Source organism: Salmo trutta, chromosome 2 (genome assembly GCF_901001165.1).
Source record: "Salmo trutta chromosome 2, fSalTru1.1, whole genome shotgun sequence".
Taxonomy (NCBI): domain Eukaryota; kingdom Metazoa; phylum Chordata; class Actinopteri; order Salmoniformes; family Salmonidae; genus Salmo; species Salmo trutta.
The window spans coordinates 71,138,263-71,151,451 of NC_042958.1; the positions used below are offsets into that span (position 1 = coordinate 71,138,263).

At 39.5% G+C, this 13,189-nt stretch overlaps 2 protein-coding genes across 6 annotated transcripts in view; one reads left to right on the forward strand and one right to left on the reverse strand.

The window, feature by feature from the left end:
• Positions 1-1,633, reverse strand: part of kif22 (kinesin family member 22) — a 52,034-nt gene extending 50,401 nt beyond the window's left edge. Inside the window, exon 1 of the mRNA XM_029713678.1 lies at positions 1,618-1,633. The gene's annotated coding sequence lies outside the window, so the exon portion shown is untranslated. The remainder of the gene's footprint in view (positions 1-1,617) is intronic.
• pagr1 (PAXIP1 associated glutamate-rich protein 1) overlaps positions 1-13,189 on the forward strand; it is a 36,434-nt gene that overhangs the window by 3,641 nt on the left and 19,604 nt on the right. The gene's annotated exons all lie outside the window — the stretch shown is intronic.

A 13,189-nucleotide genomic window follows, 5' to 3' on the forward strand; every position in this document is an offset into this window, starting at 1 on the left:
GATAAAAGGTTTGCCTCGTGAGACCGCTTTGAAATAAATCTTAATCACCAAAGCTTTATTAAAAGATGAATTGTGGTAGCAGCAAAACAGTGAGCGGACATCCCCTTTTTATCTATGTAGGCTATTACATTATTTTAGCCAGCTCCTTTTATAATCCGGTGACACTCCTATTTAGAAACATTGAAGTTATTTTCCTGTAACAATTGCTTGTTTTAGTTTGATAAAAAGAAGCTCTTAGTAGGCTACCCTTACTGAACTATAACGAAAGCTGGTTCAACAGAAATGTGTCTGGTGTCTTTCTTATCCTGGCCATGCATTAGCCCAAGTAGTCTATCCATAAAAGGTTTTTAAATGGTCTACACGTGAGGCTTTTGCCAACATGCTTTTGCATTATTCACAATTCACATAGGCCTACCTGCAATGCATACTCCATTTAGCTTGAATACCTCCCCATTTCCAAAGAGCGCCTCTTGTCCGGCTACCAAAGACGCGCTCCTCCAAACGTAGGCTGTTAACATTTTTCAGTCCGTTAACGCCATATGAATGGCAGGCCTAGTATATATCTTGCTTATTGAGATTGTGCCTCACATACAATAACATTTACGTTGGTATACGTTAGTATATTTAAAGATTTACGCCTAGTATTTTTTATTTGAGAAGTGCGATGCGTGAAGGCCTATACTCGTTAAAGCCAGTTACAATGTTGACTGTCAACACTCCAAACATATTGAGCAAACACCGGATTTTTTTTGTAACTGTCGCCTATGCTATTTAATCCCTTACACTCGTGGGAATTGGCCTATATAGATAAGGCTAAATTGAGATCTTTCAGAAGAAATATGGAAATGCATAACCATGGTAGCAATTCAAAGGGAACAGTTTGGAGATTATGGGACAGTTATTAGACTAAAGGTGAGGACACAACAGTTCAGAAGACTGAATCCGAACATTACACTATTGATTTTACGTGCATTCTACATTCGCTGTACTTTTCACCTCATTTTGTTGATAACAAAATCTGAAAGTACTCTATATACATTCAGTAGCATAACAAGCAAATGTGGAGTAAGTGCAACAAGGTTTTGAGTGTGTACAGTTTAGTAATTTTAATGCACTTTTGTGAATCAAAGAAGAGTCTTCAACTATAAGGCACTTTTTTTCAGCTCTCCTAGCTGTGCGGTTGAGGAAGTATATAAAGCACACTTGTAGATGTTTTGAACACAACCCTGCATCTCTGCCTTTACACAATGTACTGTTGTTGTTTACGCAATCCAAAAGCTGTCCATTATCTGGGTCAGGTGGGTATAATTTGAAAGCTTGTTCTATTGCCAACATGACTAGCTAAATGATAAAATACGATATTACAGTGTTAGGCTTTCACTAGGTAATTCAGAGAAGCAGATCGTAGTTTTGGTGAGAGTAGAATGGAGTCATGAGTGCATTCAGTTGCATGTTCCACGGCAAATTTTCTTCACAATACAACAAATATAACCTAATTCTGTTCAGGACAACTCAGTATATAGCGCTGTACATCAAACATAGTGATCATAAACGTTGACACTGTATATTACATTTGTTTTATGATTATGGAAATGTGAAGTGCACATTTAGACTCACGGATGTTTGGCTTGCATGTATGACATCAAAGCGGTATTTATTATAATCCTCAACGTCTCATCCTTCAAAATACATAGAGTCCTCGTAATTTACAGCATTTCCCTCACTCAGACAACAAAAACATTTGTTAAAGTTGCTCAATTAGCGGGAGGGAGGGGGCAACCTCTTGTCTCGCGCGGTGCTTAAGTTCAGAACGGCTGTCAGTCAAAACCAATACAGAGCTGTGAAGCGGAGAACCTGTACAGCCACTGCGTTCCAATTTAGGAGCTTATCAGTGTCCAAATCTGCCATTTTCAACCCGTATACTGTTATGAATGTAAAGGGTTACTAATCTGTAGTGTCAATCCACAATGAACTAGGACGAGAATATTCCGTGCCCTCAGCCGAATTGGAGTTGATGACCGTCAATAACCTACAGAACGTATTGACGCAAAGACCGTCAAAAACCTAAAGAACTTCAGATAAACGCATGCAGTATTAAGCCATGGAACGCCTTGCTTGGCCAGTGAGTGGCCAAGCCCTCGTCACAACTACAACTTGTTTATTTACCAAAACCCAGCAATTCGCGCCACTGCCAGCAATTGCGCTCATAATAATTGCTTGTGAAAATAGCGAAAGTATTTCTGGCTCACCCCCGGACCCCACTCCCGAGTGGCGCAGCGGTCTAAGGCACTGCATTTCAGTGTTAGAGGTGTCACTACAGACCCTGGTTCGATCCCGGGCTGTATCACAACCGGCCGTGATCAGGAGTCCCGTAGGGCGGCGCACAATTGGCCCAGTGTCGTCCAGGTTAGGGGAGGGTTTGACCGGGGTTTGTTGATTTGAGGTCATTGAGGATTTTCTTAAATGGCCACAGATGCTAAAATCTAAGGTCATTAACCCTTTGAAAATAATTTACTCAAGTGACATGATTAATAATTTTGCTCACAATGTAATTTCCCTTCATTTAAATTGAGTAAGACCTATGACACGTATTTAGACACACCAAATTATCAGTGGAATCCTCAAATTTGACATACAGTGGCAAGAAAAAGTATGTGAACCCTTTGGAAATACCTGAATTTCTGCATAAATTGGTCATACAATTTGATCTGAACTTCATCTAGGTCACAACAATAGACAAACACAGTCTGCTTAAACTAGTAACACAAATAATTATATGTTTTCATGTCTTTATTGAACACACCGTGTAACTGGTTGACCCTCCTTTGTCAGCAATAACCTCAGCCAAACGTTTTCCTCTTTACAAAACTGTTTCAGTTTAGCAATTTTCTTGGTATGTCTGGTGTGAACTGCTCTCTTGAGGTCATGCCACAGCATCTCAATTGGGTTGAGGTCAGGACTCTGACTTGCCCACTCCAGAAGGTGTATTTTCTTCTGTTGAAGCCATTCTGTTGTTGATTTACTTCAGTGTTTTGGGTCGTTGTCCTGTTGCATCACCCGACTTCTGTTGAGCTTCAATTGGCAGACAGATAGCCTTACATTCTCCTGCAAAATGTCTTGATAAACATAGGAATTCATTTTTTCGTTGATGATAGGAAGTTGTCTAAGCCCTTAGGTGAAAAAGCAGCCCAAACCATGATGCTCCCTCCACCATACTTTACAGTTGGGATGAGGTTTTGATGTTGCTGTGCCTTATTTTCTCCGCACATAGTGTTGTGTGTTCCTTCCAAACAATTCAACTGTAGTTTCATTTGTCCACAGAATATTTTTCCAGTAGCGCTGTGGAACATCCAGGTGCACTTTTGCAAACTTCAGACGTGTAGCAATGTTTTTTTTGGACAGCACTGGCTTCTTCCGTCATGTGTCCTCCCATGATCACCATTCTTATTTTATGTATCGTAGACTCATCAAGAGATGTTAGCACGTTCCAGAGATTTCTGTAAGTCTTTAGCTGACACTCTAGGATTCTTAACCTCCTTGAGCATTCTGCACTGTGCTCTTGCAGTCATCTTTGCTGGACGGCCACTCCTTGGGAGAGTAGCAACAGTTCTGAACTTTCTCCATTTATAGATAATTTGGCTTACCGTGGACTGATGAACATCAAGGCTTTTAGAGATACTTTTGTAACCCTTTCCAGCTTTATGTAAGTCAACAATTCTTAATCTTAGGTCTTCTGAGATCTCTTTTGTTTGAGGCATGGTTCATATCAGGCAATGCTTCTTGTGAATTGCAAACTCAAATTTTGTGAGGTTTTTTTTTTTATATATAGGGCAAGGCAGCTCTAACCAACATCTCTGATCTCGTCTCATTGATTGGACTCCAGGTTAGCTGACTCCTGACTCCAATTAGCTTTTGGAGAAGTCATTAGCCTAGGGGTTCACATACTTTTCCCCAACCTACACTGTGAATGTGTCAGAGGAAGGCCCTAAAAATTGTGAAAGACTCCAGCCACCCTAGTCATAGACTGTTCTCTCTGCTACCACACGGCAAGCGGTACCGGAGCACCAAGTCTAGGTCCAAGAGGCTTCTAAACCGCTTCTACCCCCAAGCCATAAGACTCCTGAACATCTAGTTAAATAGCTACCCAGACTATTTGCATTGCCCCCCCCACTCTGTACCGGCACCCCCCTGTATATATTGTTATTTTTTTTACTGCTGCTCTTTAATTTCTTGTTACTTTTATCTCTTATTCTTATCTGTATTTTTTGAAACTGCACTGTTGGTTAGGGGCTTGTAAGTAAGTATTTCACTGTAAGGTCTACACCTGTTCTATTCGGCACATGTGACTAATAACATTTGATTTCAATGTTTAAATTATGTATTCAATATAGACAAGGAAAAATACAATAATTTGTGTCTTATTACTGTAAATTCCGGACTATAAGCCGCAACTTTTTTCCCACGCTTTGAACCTCGCGGCTTAAACAATGACGCGGCTAATATATGGATTTTTCCCGCTTTCAATTTTTTTCTCTCCAAAAAAACACATTCTGTGACGTGCTCAGTTTTTTGGCGGCATGAAGCTTTCATTAGACCAATGAAATTGCCGAACGGGTTAAGGTCAAACAACTTTTTTGTTTACTGTTTAGATTAAATCGAGCGCTCTCAAACTTCCCATCGTTCTGATTACAGTAGTCATTTTGTCACCCTCATCATGGCAAAGACACGGAGAAATGCATATGATGCAGCTTTCAAGTTGAAGGCGATTGATCTGGCTGTTGGAAAAGGAAATAGAGCTGCTGCACGGGAGCTTGGTCTTAATGAGTCGATGATAAGACGTTGGAAACAGCAGCGTGAGGAATTGACTCAGTGCAAAAAGACAACTAAAGCTTACTGCTAATTAAAAAAAAATTGTTACAAGCCGTGTTGCGTTAAAGCCTATTTATTTTTGTTACAAGCCGTGTTTCGTTAAAGCCTGTGTAAAGTTAATTTGTTTCAATGTACCGGTAGGCACCTGTGGCTTATAGACGTGCGGCTTATTTATGTTCAAAATAATATATATTTTTTAAATTCAGTGGATGCGGCTTATATTCAGGTGCTCTTAATAGTCCGGAAATTACGGTAGTTTAAGCACACTATGTTTGTCTATTGTTGTGACTTAGATGAAGATCAGATCAAATTTGACCACCAATTTATGCAGAAATCCAGGTAATTCCAAATGGTTCACATACTTTTTCTTGCCACTGTACCTAAAGGTTGAGATTAGCTAATAATTTTAAAAAATCTAGACCCCTACCCCGATAAGTTTTCCACTGGAGGGGATGCTCAATGTCCTTGTATATCTTTCTAAAGAGTTATTTTCAAAGTGGTAACACCAATGACATAAAACTTAGGGATACATTATATTTGTAAAAAAAAAAAAGTGCATTTTAATAGCTTTCTTTGTTTTATTGATCTACAGTATACAATATATTAAATACATCCTCCAGCGATTGAACTTTTACTATAGAAAAGCGATATTCCAAGTAGAAATACAGTAAAGTACACACACTAAAGGTAAAAAAATAAGTTTTGAGGAGTAGGGCATTCAAGGAGTTGGTCTGATGGGAATCCTTGATGCCATCGACCTCCCCGCTTGCTTGAGGAACAATAGAGGAGCAATGTCCTGACTTAGCTGGACCACCTATTGAGATGTGCCTTTAAGTAAATCAGGTGTTACATGTGATGAAAAGGAGACTGGAGTGCCACTTTAGGCCTACTTTTGTTTACTTTCTAGCATTCAAAATAATAGATGGATATCTCTTAATCCCAAAAACATGTCACTAAAACTCTACTAGGTCACTACAGGGACAAGCCAATTCGTTTTCATTAAACAATGCCATGTTAACGGAGACAAAAAAACAACATCAATGCATTTAAGACACATGTTAATGTCGTTTTGAAATATCTCTTTACATTATAGTACTTTGGTACTATAATTAAAAAGGAAAGAAAAAAATGAATCACCATTGTAGACCCTTGGTTTTGTGTGAGGTATTTTTTGAATTGCAGAGAAGTAAAAAAATGTTTTTTTAAATGCTTCCAATTTTTATGCAGAAAACCATTCACAACAAGTCCCCCTACTTTTCATGAAATATTTGCATAACATCACAAACGCTGCTGCTGCGGTCATTCTCTTTCTTTTGAGAAGGCAGTGGCAATATGTTGTTCAAAGTGGCTAGATAGGACACTGTATTACATTTACATTACATTTAAGTCATTTAGCAGACGCTCTTATCCACTGTAATAAGCAAGAATTTTGTTAGGGCTTTCTGGGAGTGGTCTGAGTGAGGAGGGGAAAACTGAAGTAACCAGGCAGGCCAAAACACCAGGCAGGCCCACCAAAACTATCTTTTCAAGCAGCTCTTTTGCTGAAAGGGCATAATCATAATTATCACAGTATTATTCCAACCTCATAGTGTGGAAATTTATATAAAACAGGAAAATCACATTTTTGACTGCACTGGGCCATAGGGCATCTCAGACATGAGGAAATTAAAGCGTATGGGCAAGGTTGCCAAATATATTGGCACCATTGCCCATATGGAAACGTAATATATGTATTATTACTTGTATGTTTTATATGGGCATATATGGTGGAAACATATGCTTATGTATCCACACATACAGTACCAGTCAAAAGATGGACACACCTACTCATTCAAGCGGTTTTCTTTATTTTTACTATTTTCTGCATTGTAGAATAATAGTGAAAACATAAACTATGAAATAACACATATGGAATCATGTAGTAACCAAAAACGTGTATATTTTAGACTCTTCAAAGGAGCCACACTTTCCCTTGATGACAGCTTTGCACACTCTTGCTATTCTCTCAACCAGCTTTTTATTTTATTTATTTATTGAACTTTTATTTAACTAGGCAAGTCAGTTAAGAAGAAATTCTTATTTACAATGACGGCCTACCCTGGCCAAACCCTAACCCGGACGACGCTGGGCCAATTGTGCGCCGCCCTATGGGAGTTTACATAGCCAAATACACATTTAAACTCTGTAAAAATTCCCTGTCTTAAGTCAGTTAGGATCACCACTTTTATTTTAAGAATGTGAAATGTCAGAATAAGAGAGAGAATGATTTATTTCAGCTTTTATTTCTTTCATCGCATTCCCAGTGGGTCAGAAGTTTTACATACTAATTGAGTGTATTTGGTAGCATTGCCTTTAAATTGTTTAACTTGGGTCAAATGTTTTGGTTAGCCTTCCACAAGCTTCACACACTAAGTTGGGTGAATTTTGTCCCATTCCTCCTGACAGAGTTGGTGTAACTGAGTCAGGTTTGTATGCCTCCTTGCTCGCACACACTTTTTCAGTTCTGCCCACAAATTTTCTTAGGATTGCGGTCAGGGTTTGTGATGGCCACTCCAATACCTTGACTTTGTTGTCCTTAAGCCGTTTTGCCACAACTTTGGAAGTATGCACCAGTCCCTCCTGCAGCAAAGCACCCCACAACATGATGCTGCCACCCCAGTGCTTCACGTTTGGGATGGGGTTCTTCGGCTTGTAAGCCTCCCCCTTTTAACTCCAAACATAACGATGGTCATTATGACCAAACAGTTCTATTTATGTTTCATCAGACTAGAGGACATTTCTCCCAAAATTACGATCTTCGTCCCCATATGCAGTTGCAAACCGTAGTCTGGCTTTTTTATGGCGGTTTTGGAGCAGTGGCTTCTTCCTTGCTGAGCGACCTTTCAGGTTATGTCGATATAGGACTCGTTTTACTGTGGATATAGAAACTTTTGTACCTGTTTCCTCCAGCATCTTCACAAGGTCCTTTGCTGTTGTTCTGGGATTGATTTGCACTTTTCGCACCACAGTATGTTCATCTCTAGGAGACAAAACGCGTCTCCTTCCTGAACGGTATGACGGCTGCGTGCTCCCATGGTGTTTATACTTGCATACTATTGTTTGTACAGATGAACGTGGTACTTTCAGGCATTTGGAAATTGCTCCCAAGGATGAACCAGACTTGAGGTCTCCAATTTATTTTCTGAGGTCTTGGCTGATTTCTTTAGATTTTCCCATGATGTCAAGCAAAGAAGCACTGAGTTTGGAGGTAGGCCTTGAAATACATCCACAGGTACACCTCCAGTTGACTCAAATGATGTCAATTAGCCTATCAGAAGCTTCTAAAGCCATGACATAATTTTCTGGAATTTTCCAAGCTGTATAAAGGCACAGTCAACTTAGTGTATGTGAACTTCTGACCCACTGGAATTGTGATGCAGTGAATTATAAGTGAAATAATCTGTCTGTAAACAATTGTTGGAAAAATTATGCATAAAGTAGATATCCTAACCGACTTGCCAAAACTTTAGTTTGTTAACAAGAAATTTGTGGAGTGGTTGAAAATGAGTTTTAATGACTCCAACCTCAGTGTGTGTAATCTTGAACTGTATATAAGGTAAAGAGCACATAGGCCAGTTAGGGGTTGGGTTTGGGGTCATAAAATTTTATTAAATAATCATGTGAAAAGCTTATCAGATTCAGTCGAATAACATGCTGACCAAGCCAGTCGCGTGCATGTTGATTTTGTACCCCCACACCAGACATGATCAGGACACGCAAGTTGAAATATCAAAACAAACTCTGAACCAATTATATAAATCTGGGGACTGGTTGAAAAGCATGAAACATTTATGGCAATATAGCTAGTTAGCTTGCTGTTGCTAGCTAATTTGTCCTATTTAACTAGCTTACTAGTTACTAGCTTACTGCTAGCTAATTTGTCCTAGGATATTAACGTTGGGGTGTTATTTTACCTGAAATGCACAAGGTCCTCTACTCCGACAATTAATCCACAGATAAAACCGTAAACCAAATTCCTTTCTCGTCATCTCTCCTCCTTCCTCAGGCTTCTTTTTTTTACTTCTTTGGACTTTATCGCGGTTGGCAACCAACTTTCCGGTGCATAACTACAACCGACTTGAGTGTGGACTTCAGTTCATCTTTCAATCACCCACGTGGGTATATGCTCCAAAAAAGCAATGAGGAGATGGGAGAGGCCGCAGCGTGTTGAGCGTCACAAGTAGAACCTATTTCTATTTTAGTGCTTGGTCACGCAGACGCTCGCTGAGGTGCGCAATGATTGAATAACATGTATGTGTCCATTTTTTTTACACTGCTCGCGCACACGACGCGAGTGGTGTGGTCAGCATGTTAGAATCCTTGACCATTAAGGCAATATTTGCAATGATTGATATGTAAATTAAATTAAGGGATAGTTAACCTTTTTTATACCTTTTATAGTCAGTCAGATGGTTCCTTACCCTGAAAGTAGTCTATGGGCGAGAAACTGTAATCCATGATTTACAGTTGTTTTAAATAGCCACTATTAACTTGAGGGGATTTGGCCACAAACATTGAACTTTGACTAATGGCACCCATCACCCCAATAGTTGTTTTGTTAGCCATCTGACTATAAGGTATAAAAAAACTATCCCAACTATCCTTCAATTTGTTGAATTGAAATTGACCCCAGCCCTATTATGGTGTATTACTTTTTAATGGGATCCTGCGAGATTGAGATTTAGGTCAGATGAAACCATGAATTCTATTTTTATGTTTCTGCGTGCAGGTTGGAGATTATTTTAGTTAGCTTAGCACAATTGTTAAATTTTTTCTGGTATATTAACCAGCAGATCACAATGTTGTATCTGTGTCAATGCCGCTGCCCATCTGCTTACAGATGCCATAATGAGACAGATACAACGCTGTGATCTCTATACATCTCTATGTGACAACAGGACAGAGCATGAGGAAGTGGATAGAATATTTTTTTTTATGATTCGGTCAAATTAACTACTTTATAAAATATTGATTACTATGTTTTAGTGATGCACCTATATGACATTTTTGGCCGTTACCGATATCCGATATTTTCCTTGCCAAAAAGAAAACAATACCAATAACCGATATATAAAAAAATTGCGGCCTTTTTAAGCATTCTAGTACATTTAAATAGTTAAAACACACACATGGACGCAGCGGTCTAAGGCACTGCATCTCAGTGCAAGAGGCGTCACTATAGTCCCTGGTTCGAATCCAGGCTGTGATTGGGAGTCCCATAGGGCGGCGCACAATTGGCCCAGCTTCGTCCGGGTTTGGCCGGTGTAGGCTGTCATTGTAAATAACAATTTGTTCTTAATTAACTGACTTGCCTAGTTAAATGAAGGTTACATACACACACACACACACACACACACACACACACACACACACACACACACACACACACACACACACACACACACACACACACACTGACCAAAAAGTTCTTTTGTTTGCATTTACGTATGTCCCCATTACCAGTAAAACATAATGAAAACCTATTTCTTTCACTTACTTGCTGTGCTGTTTCATTGTTCATTTGTTCAGTCGTTTCATTTTCAACCAGGATTTCTATGGAACGCCGTTTGGGTCTTTGCGTGTCAAAAAAGATACTATTTGATGTGTCAAATATGTTTGTTGACCAATCAGGACCTGAATATGACTGCACGTCACGTAATTTAACTCGTTCATTATATTTTACGTAGTTATTACACTATCACTCGTATATCATATGTCACAAAGATTCATTGATACGTATGCTATGATGCTGGTAAAGTTGTCTCGCGCAGCTACAGTGCTGGTCATTAAGAAAAAAGCTATCTAGCTCATGGATGCAAACAATGTTCTTCCCCAAAAACATAGCAAAATGACAATCTGTTTCAGTAGCTATATAGCTAGGTGTCATCTAAAATAACCCTAATATATAAGACAGTTCTTATTTGATTAATGGTGGTCGGATCCATCTATGTGAAGCTAGCCACAATAAGGATTAGCCACAATAGTGGACTTTGCAGTTTGCCTTCAAAATAAAAGTATGGCATAATTCTACTATTTGTATTTATTTACATCACTGTCAATGGCATACTTTTATTCTGAAGGCAAACCGCAAATTCTACTATTGTGCCTAATCCTTATTGTGGCTAGCCTCACAACACATAACCCCGGTCCATTTCACTAGCCAAATGAAGCTAGCTGGCTGCTTTATAACATTAGCTTTGCACAACAAAGTTAAGTAGCTGACTAGCTATTTATTTTCATGAACTGTTCAATTTCAATAGGTGAACAACAAGTGGCAACCTAGCTAATACTTACTCAGAAGGATTCCTAAATCATTGGTAAGAATAAATGAAAATGACTGCAGTTTCTACTTGTCATAGTTTAAGCTGGTTGTATTGGTGCTAGCTAGGTACCAAGCTAAAGCTAGCTACCCCAGAAGTTGCGGTCGAACAAATTATGCTTTATTACCAACGCGGTTTTGTAAACACATTGTTCGTGGCCGGTGTTTGTATGTTTGCTGACTTTTTTTGCACAGCTTTGACAGTGCTACTGTATCTTTTTTGACACGCAAAGACCCAAACGGCGTTCCATAGTATGTTTGTCGTGAAGCTAATAGCAGTGACGCTATTACTGTGTAACTCCGGTAGGGCAACATCTGAAATATAGCGCACTTGGTAGTGTGTACCGGTGCTCGACCAGTCGGCGAAAGCCAACATCACCCACGACAGAGAACGGTTGATTGTCAAGGGCAATGAATTCCATTACCTTGGCTTTAATGGATTTCACCTTTGAGTTGTCTTGCTGAAAATTTGTTACTCTTTCAAATGACTGCTTGACTGCTCGATCCACACAGCAGACATTGTGGGCTAGGTTAGGAATGCTGTGTTGCGCAAAATTTTACGTGGATTCATTACATCATGTACCTTCGTTATATAGGTATGCACGTCAGCTTTGACATCGGTTTTGCACATCGGGCGTTAAACTAGGCATTGGCCGATAGCGATGTTGGCATTTTTGCTAATATCGTCCGATTCCGATATGTTCATCGATATATCGTGCATCCCTACTATGTATAGCTTCGTAAGACTAAAATGACCAACCACCCAGCTTTGGAGTAGTTGAAAGTCTGTTTTTGAGAGGAGCTGGCTACTGTGGGAGACTTCTAGTAATTGTGCTAAGCTAACTATGTGCTAGCTTCAATCATCTCCTAACTACACGCTGAGACAGAAATGAGTTCGTCTGACTGAGAAAAACAACCTAAATCTCGCAGTATCCCTTTAAGCCATATCAGTGTCTGGAATAATATTCACCATTCTTTCTGCCATGAGTCATTTATAAGTCATTATTTTTAAAACAATATCTTGACAATACCCGCACATTGTCAAATGCTCATTTCCAATCGATGATTAAAAACGTATTCACCAATTATTGCGGTCATGTTTTCAGGATCTGGTCTGTCTTTTTTCTCCCCATCTTATCCCCTTATAGCTTTTGCCATCCAGAATTGTTCAACTGAAAAAGGTTCAATGTGTCAAATAATTATCCAAAGTCATGATGACACAGCCCGATATTTAAATTTGAGTTAGGTCTGAAGATGACTCTGGCTTAGCTGTACAATGCTACAAATATTACAAACATATAACGATTTTCCCATAGGATTAGAATGAGTAGAACTGACATTCCCATCCAAAACAGTGTTGGTTTGTGTGAACAGCAAGTAGACCCTTTTTCACAGACGATCTATCTCTGGCCCAACACCCGTTGTCTTTATACAGTGCATTCAGATAGTATTCATACCCTAGAAGACTCGAAGGCTATAATTGCTGCCAAAGGTGCTTCAACAAAGTTCTGAGTAAAGGGTCTGAATACTTATGTAAATGTGATGTTTTAGTTTATTATTTTTAATACATTTGCAAAAAATTCATAATAACCTGTTTTTGCTTTGTCATTATGGGGTATTGTGTGTTCGTTGGGGTTGAGGTCAGGGCTCTGCAGGCCAGTCAAGTTCTTCCACACCGATCTCGATAAAGCATTTCTGTATGGACCTCGCTTTGTGCATGGGGGCATTATGATGCTGAAACAGGAAAGGGCCTTCCCAAACTGTTGCCACACAGTTGGAAGCACAGAATCGTCTAGAATGTCATTGTATGCTGTAGCGTTAATATTTCCCTTCACTGAAACTATGGGGCTTAGCCCGAACCATGAAAAACAGCCCCAGACCATTATTCCTCCTCCCCTAAACTTTACAGTTTGCACTGTGCATTCGGGCAGGTATCGTTCTCCTGGCTTCAGCCAAACCCAG